General features: G+C 40.4%; 1 protein-coding gene across 4 annotated transcripts in view; it reads left to right on the top strand.

Annotated features, from left to right (window-relative positions):
* Positions 1-233: 233 nt before the first annotated feature.
* ZFYVE16 (zinc finger FYVE-type containing 16) overlaps positions 234-11,745 on the top strand; it is a 50,061-nt gene continuing 38,549 nt past the window's right edge. For 2 of the 4 annotated variants that reach the window (XM_057493934.1, XM_036914170.2), the window contains exon 1: positions 234-816. The gene's annotated coding sequence lies outside the window, so the exon portion shown is untranslated. Of the gene's footprint in view, positions 817-953; positions 1,084-11,745 lie in introns of those variants that run through there. The other 2 variants (XM_036914173.2, XM_036914169.2) reach the window with 1 other exon arrangement.

Raw genomic sequence — 11,745 nt, 5'->3', positions numbered from 1 at the left:
TTGTCAAGTTCGGATTTGAACCCTGTTTCTCAAATCTTCCACTATATTTTACATCTGATTGAAATATTCCTCAGATAGAACTCTTTAAATTTTTGAAAGACCAGTATGAATCTTGAGCTGCTAAAACTTTCTGGCAACTGATGTATACATTTCCCCGTTTGTAATGAAAGCCTGATCTTACAGATGTCACTTCTTCCCTCATTTATAGGAAATTTGTGGTAAAAAGAGTAAAACTCAACAAGCACAAATAAGCATCACGAGTGGCATTTATTTCTCCAGATCAGTTAGATTTGTTTTTGAATAAGGGAGGCAGCTGTTCTTGTCTTCACTCTTAGAAAAGCAAAACTAAAGCAACTAGGGAGAAAGGCAGAGCCATTGGGAATGGCCAGTCAGCAGGGAGGACCTGAAGCTCTGTGGTGGGTTGGGAGCATTTTCGTTGCGGCCGGGAGTGAGGGACGAGTTGCAAAACCAATAGGGGTGACAGGTGAGTTGCGAAACCAGTCTGAAGTAAAAAATGAGGTTCTCCGAGAGTACAGCAGCGCGGGCAGCAGGCCGGGTTAGCTGCTCAGCGAGCGGAAGTGTCCGGAGCAGGCGGAAGTGTCCGGGGCAGGCGGCTGTGTCACGCCGAGGCACGGTGGCTGCTCGGTGGATGCAGGAGGCTGGCGGGCGGAGTAAGCTACGTCTAGGTCAAAGAAGGGCAAAGGAAGCCTGACACTGACGCGGATCGCCTCTGGATTCCGGGTCCCGGGTGTCTAGTGGGAAGCCAAGGCCGATCTTCGAGCTCCTGGCACCTCAGAACCTGCTCAGACACTTCCGGTAAGAAGCCCAGCGCCCGGGGCTCAAACCCCGCGGAGCAGCGCGCAGGCGCCCGGGACTGGCGAAGGCTGCGGACGCGGAGGGACAGGGCGTGTGAGCCCCAGGAAAGCCTCCTGCGCCTGCGCTTTCTGCTCCTCCCCGGTCGGTGGGGAAAACAAACCTTGAGCGGAGGTCCCGCACTCCTGGGACTCCCAGCCGGTGTCGCTCGTCAGTCCTCAGCGCCGCAGCGCGTCGAGTCCCTTGAGCACTCTGCAGGGGTGTGGGGAGGTAAGAGCCCCTAGTACTAGGCATCTTGGCCTCTCCTCACCCCTGCTGCACTCAGGGAGAAGGCGGGTTGGCCGCTGGACCCGCCGATCTGGGCGCGGGTCTGGTCCTCCTCTGCCTCAAGGGCCGAGCCAGGGCCCCCTTCTTGTCCCCTTTCCGAGACTCATGAGCCTGCAGGGGAATCACGGCCCTCAAACCTCGCTTACCCTCTGTGGAGCCTGGACGGTCGGACCTGGCAGGGAGGGTAGTGTCGGCGGCCGTTTGCAGGCTCCCACCCACCCGCGCCCCCAGGGCTCGGCGCGGCCAGGGGAGCGCCCCCCCTGGCCGCAGCGAGTGGGGGCAGAGGCGCCCCTAGGGTCGCCTGTCCCGCCTGGGGAAGCTTCGCTTTCGGGAGGCGACTGTCGTTACCGCGCAGGGGTAGCCTCAGCGCTGCAAGGACTCGGTCCCCGCAGACGAATTTGTCACCGCTGCCGAGTGCTCCCTCAAAGCCCTTTCTTGCACCGATGCCTTTTCTCATTGTTTTAGACCAGAAGGATGTGGTAGTAGTATTCCTTAACACTACCTTTTTTTTGGTACCTTTGGAAAATTCTCAGATGACCTAACTTTTTATCTGTTAACTTACTTGTACTACCGTGATTGCAGATTGTTATATGGCAGACTAAGTGTTGTTAGTTTGACTAGTATGGAAGTCAGTCCATAAATTTGGTAAGTTAATATTTTTTATTTAACCAAATAGGCAATTTGTCACATTAGGTTCCTTGATTTATTATTTTAAGCTTGTCTTTTGAATTGGCAAAAGTTTAATGGTTTGATCCAGTAGAACTCTATGATTTTTTTTAACCCAGTTTCTTTTTTTTCCTCCCCTGGATATTAAACTGCATGCTTAGTATCAAAAAATGTTTTAATATAATAAATAATAAGGAAAAATAATCAACTACCATTTAAAAGTAATCCACCGCAGTTACTATTCTTTTTACCTTTGAGTCTTTGTTTCTATGGCATTTCCTTAAGATAATGAGATTTTTATATATGGTTGGAATGCCTGCATTTCTTGATTAAAATTGTATGTTAGGCATTTCCCCATGTTTTTAAAAAACTTCATAAACAACTTATTTTTGGTAACACAAGTAATACATGAACAAAAAAGCTTTTGAAAGTTATATTTCAGATAATGCTAAAATCCCACTAGATTATCATCTCCAATCATAATGTTACATAATATGGTGTTATCACAATTTATTTAAACCAGTAGGTCTCAGGATCTCTTTACACACTTAAAAATTATTGAAGATTAAGAGTTTTTTCAAATGCAGTATATTTCAATTAAACTTAGAATTTTTAAATTCTTTTTTCCATTAAAAATAATAAACCCATTATATACTGTAAATATTTTTTGAAAATAACTATAGTTTAAAAAATTTAGTGAGAAGGGTGGCATTGTTTTACTTTTTTGCAGGTCACTTAATGTCTGGCTTTATAAGACAGCTGGATTCTTATATTTGCTTTTCCCTCCAATCTGGTGTGCTATTTGGTTTAGGCTGAAGCATATTAAGAAAATCCAGCCTTACATAGATAGGTATTTGGAAAAGGAAGGACTTAAAAGACCGCCTAGAAAGCTCTTAAGGTCTTTCAGGTGCCCTCAGGCCACACAGTTTGAGAAAACTGATTTAACCATTTTTGTATTGATGAGCTGTTAGGTTCTTCTGCAGTTTTACACTGTTATAAATATTGCAGCATTGAAAGTTCTTTGTGATGTGTTCTCATGCACAAGTGCTAGTGTATTCCTAAAAGTAGATTGCTAGGTCATAGAGTATATACTTTTTTTCAAGTGTTGATAGACATAAACATTACTTTTTATGTCTGCATAATTTGTTGTGTTCTAATGTTGGTGTTTAGATTGTTTCAGTTAGTGATTTGGTGAAGTATCCTTGCTTTTTTTCAGTTGTTTGGAATTATTTTCTTCAATTTCCAAAGGTAATTGTTAGAGGTTGGGAATCCTTTTTAGTGTGTTGATACATATTTGTCACGTTTTTTCCCTGAGTGTGTGCCAGTTTACTTACTATAAGCAGCTCTGAGATGCACTCTTTATCACACCCTTACCAACATTGAGTACTTCTACTATTAAAAAAAAAATTCTGTTAGTAGGCAAACAAATGGTGTTTTAGTTTGCATTACTTTGATAGTGCAAATAGTGCACTGAACATTTTTTCTTAATCTTACTAGTTCATATTTGACAGTTTATAGTCTGGTGTCCAAGTGTTTTCTAACAGATTTTTATTATATTTGTTATATGGATACATAAGCTATATTTTTTTTTAGGAAAGGAACAAAATTATCTTTGTTTTCCTGTTTGCAAAATAGTATATACTTGTAAAAAAAAGTAGTATACTATAGAGACACATAATGGAGATATGAAGGGCTCTCATAATCTCAGATAAATACTATTATTAGTAGTTTGGTGTTTGCTCCTCTGTATTTTTCCTATGCCTTTGCTAACACTATTTTAATGACTTGTTTGTCAAAATGGGTTTGTTTTATGCATGAAGTTTTGCAATCTTTTTTTTTTTTTGTCATTTAACATTGTATATTGGATATTTTTCTATGGAAGTACATACATATGACTCTGGGCAAAGTTTTATCTGGAGTGGCTTTAGGAACACCAATTGTGATCTTTAGTTCTTTGATGTCAGGCTCCTGTCTTAAGAAATTTTCTTCCTAGGTGATCTCATCCAGTAACAGCTATTTGCTGCCAATTCCCAAATCTTTTTATCTATCTCAGACTTCCCTCCTGCATTTCAGATCCTTATATTCAGCTGCCTATCGGACATCTCCCCCAGGATGTCCTCAGTGTACTTCAAAGAACAGTCCAGATGTGAGCTCATGTTTTCCCTCAGTCTTCCTTCTCATGTTGCCTGTTATAGTCAGTGGTACCTGTCTACCCAGTCACCCGTGATGGAAACCTGGCAGTAATTCTACCTTTCTCCCTTGTTTTCACTCTCCAAAACTTCCCCATTCTTTATCCACTTTTGCATCTATGCTTTCATCTACTCTGCACTGTCTAAATTCAGGCTGTCATCATCTCTCACCTTAATCATTTTAGGAATCTCATTATTGGTTTTTTTAGTTTTTCTGGTTAATCTCCCATGTTGCTGCCAATTTTGTTGTTTATCATGAAAACATTTTTAAGAACCATTTTTGTAAATATTATAAGCATTTTGTTGTAAATATGAGAGTACATAAATGACCAAGTAAAAATATCACCTAAAATAGGCCATCATATGTACACATAAACTTGTTTAGGATAGGGAGTATATCTTATATTTGGTGTTGGATTTCTCTCTGGAAACTTATATTTCTTCACTAAGTATGTAGTAAGCATCTTTTATGTGGCAGACACTGGTCAAGATACATTGAATATATGGGTGAATAAAAATACAAGCCTTCTATGTTTGTACATTTAAATTCACAGAGGTAGGAATTGTTCCAGATGGTAAACAACAAATGTAATATATCATACAAAATGTTAGAAATTGCAGCATAACTAAGTACATTTGAAAGGAGAAAAAGGAGAGCAGTGTGGGATGGGAAGGTCAACAGTGAAGGGGAAAGGAGAGGTGGAGAATGCAGATTACAATTTGAAATGGTGTGATCTTCTCTTAAACTACCCTGGTATTCTGAAATTTCATAATGATGTGGTTTGGTTTAAGGGTTTTTCATTCATTGTATTGGGCTGTGTAAGTCCGGGGAGAGGAATTCCTGGGGCAAAATACCTCTAAAAACCAAAATCAGTCAAAGGGAGAAATAAAGTTTATAACCTGTTTATTGCTCACAAACTGCAGTCCCAGGTCGTCTTTTCTTCTCTGCTCAAGCAGCAACCACACCGGCCCCCCCTCCCTCACCTCTCAGGTACAAATAAGACCTCTTTTGCCCAGGTAATCACCCATTGCTATGGAGATGCACTTCTCCATCCCTGAGGAAAGGTGCAAATGCACTAAAGCCATACTTCTTTCCACCTCTGAATGCCGATTGATATGCAAAATATACTAAAGCCAGGCGAGATATTCTGGAAATACTACAATTTTACCCACAATCCACCCCTCCAGAAATCTCGCCTTACAATTTACTCGATCTCTCTCTTCCGACCAATCTAGTAACATTGCAATAGCAACAGCAATAAAATCTTGATAATCCTCAAGCCAGAGGATTCAGCCTATGCAGATTAAGTAAATGTACTTTACAGCACAATCTCTCACTAAGCACAAAATATATTTCTATACTTGTTTACTCATTCCTAACAGTCATGCTAGATTGCTCACAAAACTTTTACCAAACATTAGACAAAGTCAAGCCTTTCTTTAAACATTATTTTCTTGACAACAGCAACACAATCAATTCTCAAGCCAGAGGATTCAGCTAGGTTCAAAGTCCCATGCAGATTAAGTCCAAAGCTCGTCCATTCCAGCCATCACATGGCAGCTGCAGCCAGGGGGTGCATCCAGATCACAAAGACTGTAGAAGCAAATAACCGTGATTGTCTGGGGCCAATTTGCTGTTATTACAGGAATACACAGAAGGCCAGCTTCCAGGCCTTTTCCCCAAGGTGCCAGAAGAGCCAGCCATCGCCGATCCATGTGTTGAAATGTCCAGGGCCATGACCATTTTACTCCTAATTGCTGCACCCATCCATACAACACATATCCAATAAAGTGGGTACCTCGATCACTCTCAGTAACAGGCGACCGACCATAGGCTGCAGAGAGATGCTCTAGGCCCCTCTTGGTGGTTTGCTGATCTGCACAATGTGCAGGGCACTCCTTCCGGGCTCAGTTGACTTCTTCAAAGGTGAAAGACAAGCCACACCAATGGCCCACATTGTCTTTTGAGGTGTCTGTGCCACACCACTCCGTGGCCTTTGGGTCCAGTCTTGCACCCACCCTGCGATGGGATAGGAGGTTATTACCTTGGTCGGAGCTGTTCCGGTGATGGGCTCCGTAGTCAGCAAGGTGTGGTACACAGCAGCCAGTTGCTTCTCTATCAAGGTGACCCGGACCTCTGCTCCTTTCCATAGTTGTGGCCAGGCTCCGGCCGGCAGCAAGAGCAGCAGCAGTGGCAGAAGCAGTAGCCTTAGGCTTGGGCCACGGGCCGGGGTCGGCGTGGCCAGCAGTGATGGTGGTGCCTCCATGACCACACGAGTGTAGACAGATGTCCCTCGGCATGAGCACCACTTCTCCCCATCATTTCTAGGGGCGGCCCTCCCAAAGGTCACACCCATTATGACAAGATTTCCGGTTCACAGGAATTCTGCCGACTACGCCAATTGTAAGTCCAGGGAGAGGAATTCCCGGGGCAAAATACCTCTAAAAACCAAAATCAGTCAAAGGGAGAAATAAAGTTTAAAACCTGTTTATTGCTCACAAACTGCAGTCCCAGGCCATCTTCTCTGCTCAAGCAGCAACCACACCGGCCCTCCCCCTTACCTCTCAGGTACAGATAAGCCCTCTGTTGCCCAGGTAATCACCCATTGATATGGAGATGTACTTCTTCACCCCTGAGGAAAGATGCAAATGCACTAAAGCCATACTTCTTTCCACCTCTGAATGTCTATTGATATGCAGATATACTAAAGCCAGGCGAGATATTCTGAAAATACTACAATTTTACCCACAGGCCATAAATGGACCCTTGCCACCTGGAGACCATATCTTTCAGTTCTTAGGCATTTTATTTGACAACTTCTGTTTTTGTTCTTCCTACACTTTCTAGATTTCTTGTTTTTTGAATATTGGGACCTCATTAAATTGATTCTCCCATTTTCTCTTTTCTCCTGTTTTCCATCCCTTTCTTTTTTCCACTTTCTAGGATATTTTCTCAACTTCATTTTCCAATCCTTTTTCATTTTTTAAAATAATCTCTTTCTTTTAGAACTAAAGACCATACCTCATTTACATTTCCTCAGTACTAATCCCACTTTTCTGACACCAAATGAGATGGTATCTTTTCCTACATATATACATAACAATAACAATATTTGCACAGTAGTAATGGTATAACTCCATTTGGGTTCCCAGACCAGATTCCAGTGTGTCTTAAGTACAAGGGATGGGGTCTTCCCATACATAGTAACACCAAGCAATTCTTGAACACGAGCAGGGTGTCCAGGAACTCAATTCTGATTCTATTTGCCCAGAGATAGCACCAGATTCCCCAGTTTAAGGGCTAGGTCCTACAAGACTGCCCTTTACCTCCATGGGTAAAATTGTAACATTTCCAGAGTATCTTGCCTGGCTTTAGTGCATTTGCATATCCTCAGGGGTGGAGAGAAGTTCATCTCCATGTCATTGGGTAAAATTACCTGGGCAACTGAGGGTGTGTCTGAACCTGAGAATTTAAAGGGAGGGGCTGGCTTGCTTGCTTGTTTGCTTCTTTAGGAGCAGAGGAGTGAGACGGCCCTGGACTGCAGTCTGTAAGCAATAAACGGGTTTTAAACTTTATTTCTTCCTTTGACTGATTTCGGTTTTTAGAGGTATTTTGTCCCAGGATTTCCTCTCCCTGGATTTACAACCTCCCACTCCAGACACCGGTCGTAAGCCCCAGGCAGTTACCTGTGCTTCTGACCTATCGGCTACAGATTTGAAGGTTTCAATGACCACCTCCTTAGGTTCAATTAATTTGCTAGACTAGCTCACAGAACTCAGGAAAACACTTACACTTACCAGTGTAATAAAGGATACCTTAAACGATACAAGTTAACAGCCAGATGAAGAGATTCATAGGGCAAGGTCCCAATGAAAGAGCTTCTATCCTTGTGGAGCTTGGGGCCTGTCTCAGTGGCACATGGAGGCATTCTGGTTCCCCAAGCATAGAAGCTCTCCTCAACTGAGAAGCAGCATCCAACTGAGCAGAGCAGAGAGAGAGAAATTCTTCTCAGAGGTTTTTGTGAGGGCTTCAGTGTATAGTCATGATTGACTAAATTATTGGCCATTTGGTGATTCAGCTTCCAGCCCCCATGCTTGGGTGGGGGTCCAAAAGTCTCAGTAACATGACAAAACACCCATTTCATCTTTAAAACTCTGCAGTGTTTTCAGGAACTGTGGATGAAGACCAGTCATACCTGGGAAGTATATATTTGGCCATCTGAATGACCAAATATGTATTTCTTATAACTCATTATATCACACTCAGTTTTTCCTTAATATGCTTTTTCTTTCCCAGTATCCCATCTGGATTACCATCTCTGTTACCACCGAGTAGTCTTGTCTCTTTAGGCTCCTCTTGGTTGTGACCATTTCTCAAACATTCTTTGTTTTTGACTCTTGACAGCTTTGAGAATTACCAGTCAGGTATTTTTTAGAATGTCAGAATTTGTCTGAGGTTTTTCTCCTGATTGGTTTGAGATAATGTGTTTTGGGAGGAAGATAACACAGATTAAAGTGCCATTCTAATCCTATCATATATAGGGTGCATTCTATCAACATGACTTATCAATGCTGATGTTAACCTTGATCCTCTAGCTTGAGGTAGTGTCTGTCAGGTTTCTCCATTGTGAAGTTATTTTATTTTTTCTCCATTCCCATACAGTATTTAGAAGAAAGTCATTATATGCAGCACACAGTTAAGCAGTGGGGAGTTACGTTCTACTTCCTTGAGAGCAAAATTTCTGCAAAAATCATTTGGAACTTCTCTGCATTGGAGATTTGTCTTGCTCCCCATTTATTTATTGTTCGTTTATCTCAGTATGAACTCAGTTGTTTCTGTTTTTTATGATTTGGATTATAATCCAGGATTATTTTATTTTCAAAATTTTCAACTTTGGCCTTTGGGAGCTCTTTTGATTGACTCCTATGTTCCTTTGACATACTTCTTCACTTTTTTTGCGGGTGTGTGTGTGTGGTGTGTGTGTGTGTGTGTGTGTGTGTGTGCGCGCGTGCACATGCATGCGCACACACATTCATCTGCACCTGCACTTTCTTACTTTCTGGCATTACAAGATGCTTTGTGCTCCTCATGTATATTTTCTGCCCCAGTCTCAGAATCAACCATTTCTCCAAGGAGCCTTGGTTCCTTTTGTTGGAGAAGCCAAGATTTCAGTGCTTTGTCACTGAGGTGTCTTGCTTCTAAAGTCCTCTCAGCTGACAGCAAGAGATACATTGCTTATACTAATATCTATAAATATTTCAAATAAAAAATTGGCATAGATGTGTAACCATCTGTGTCCATATTAAGCTAACCTTAGTTTATACAGATGTCTCCGACTCAGATCCATTATTACATGCATGGATCATTTTAGCTTCCTCCCCTTATTTATCTGTAACTTTCCCCTCCAATAGTGAGAAACCTGGCTCCTACCATTAGCCATCCATTTATTTCATTTCAACTCCAGTATACATGTATGATGGTTTCAGAATTGTTAAACCATATCCCCATGGGAAACAACTTTATCACCAGAGAATAATGCTTGTGTTCTTTTGTGGTTTAGTCTTACAGACTCCACTCACTTCTAAAGGTAGCACTTCATTCCCTTACCCCCTTCAGTAAGGTTATTTTACACATTTGTAATACATTAGAGTCTTTTGTCACATTCTGTATTCCCCCTAACCTTTTAAATAATTTTTGAAAATTTACATACATTGAGGTTTATTTTTTGTGCTATAAAGTTCTGTGGGTATTGACATGCTTAGTGTCTTAGATCATCATTGTAGTTTCATACAAAATAGTTTCACCAGTGTGAAAATTCACCGGGCCTTACCTCTTCAGTCCTCCTCCACCCACAGATCCCTGGCGATCACTGATGTGTTTACTGTCTCTGTAGTTCTACCTTTTCCAGAATGTCATACAGTTAGAATTGTACAATATGTAGAATTTGTAGACTAGCTTCTTTCTCTTAGCAATACTCATTTAATATTCATCCATGTCATTTTGTGGCTTGATAGCTCTTTATATCATGGGATAGTATTCCATTGTATGGCTGTACTACAGTTTAATTATCCATTCATTTACTGAAGGACATCTTGGATGCTTCCAGCTTTTGGCAATTATGAATAAAGCTGCTATAAATATTCACATATAAGTTCTTGTGTGAACATAAATCTTTAAATCAGTGGGTAAATACCTATAAGTATGATTGCTGTATCATATTGTAAGACTATATTTAGTTTTATAAGACAGTGAGAAACTCTCTTCCAAACTGACTGTACCATTTTGTATTCCCATCAGCAATAAGTGAGAGTTCCTACTGTTTTGGCATCTCTGCAGATTCGGTATTGTCAGTTTTTTAATGTAGCCATTTGTAAGAGGTGTGAAGTGGTATCTCATTGTTTTAATCTCTGGTTCCCTAAAGACAAATTATGTTGAGAGCATTTTATCATATACTTATTTGCTAACTGTGTATCTTCTTTGGTGAGGTGTCCAGAACTTTTGCCCATTTTTAATTGGATTGTTTGTTTTCTAATTATTGAATTTTAAGATTTCTTTGTAGATTCTGGGTACAAGTCCTTTATCAGATTTGTGTCTTGCAAATATTATCTCCTGTGGCTTGTCATCTTCTTTCTTAACAATGTCTTTTTTCAGAGCAGATGTTTTTAATTTTAATAAGACCCAATTTATCTTTTTTTTTTCTTTCATAGATTATTCCTTTGGTGTTTATTTAAAACTCATCATCAAAACCAAGGTTATATAGATTTTGTTTTCTTCAAGTAGTTTTATAATTGCATTTACACTTAGGTCTATTACCCATTTTAAATAGATTCTTATGTAAGGTATAAATTCTGTATCTAGGTTTGTATTTTTGCATAGGGATGTCCAGTTTTCTCAGTACCACTTGTTGAAAAGACTATTCTTTCTCCTTTGAATTGCCTTTGCTCATTTATTAAAGATTAGTTGACTGTATTTGTGTGTGTCTATTTATGGCCTCTCTTTCAGTTCCATTGACCTATATGTCTGTTCTTTGCCAATATTACATTGCCTTAATTCGTATAGCCTTGCTGTGAGTCTTAAAATCAGAGAATGTGAGTCCTCCAAGTTTGTTCTTTTTCAGTATTGTGTTGGTTGTTCTAGATCCTTTGCCTTTCAATATACACTTTAGAATCAGTTTCCCAAGTCCTGCAAAATAGCTTGCTGGGATTTTGATTGTGATTGCATTGAATCTAGAGATCAGGGTGGGAAGAATCGACATTTTAACAATATTGAGTCTAACTGTCCATAAACATGGACTATATCTCCATTTATATAGATCTTTGATTTTTTTCATCAGAATTGTGATTTTCCACGTAGAGATACTATATACTTTTTGTTAGATTCATGCCTAAGTATTTCATTTTTTTAGGTGGCATTATAAATGGTATTTTTAAAATTTCAAATTCCAGTTGTTTTTGCTCATATATAGGAATGCATTTGACTGTTGCATATTAACCTTGTATGCTTCATCCTTACTATACTTACTTTTCCATTTTGGGGAGTCAGTTTTTGGGGATTTTCTACATTGAAAATCATGTCACTGCAAATAGAGACAGTTTTATTTTTCCTTTCCAAATGGTATATCTTTTTCTTACTGCACTAATGAGGGTTTCAGTACTATGTTGAATAGGAGTGGTGAAAGAGGACATCCTTTCCTTGCATACCTGGATAAATAAATCTTCCTTGCATACCTGGATAAATACTTACTTGTTG

This window comes from Manis pentadactyla, chromosome 2 (assembly GCF_030020395.1).
Source record: "Manis pentadactyla isolate mManPen7 chromosome 2, mManPen7.hap1, whole genome shotgun sequence".
NCBI lineage: Eukaryota > Metazoa > Chordata > Mammalia > Pholidota > Manidae > Manis > Manis pentadactyla.
The sequence above is the reverse complement of the archived record's forward strand: the minus strand, read 5'-3'. Positions and strand labels throughout refer to the sequence as shown.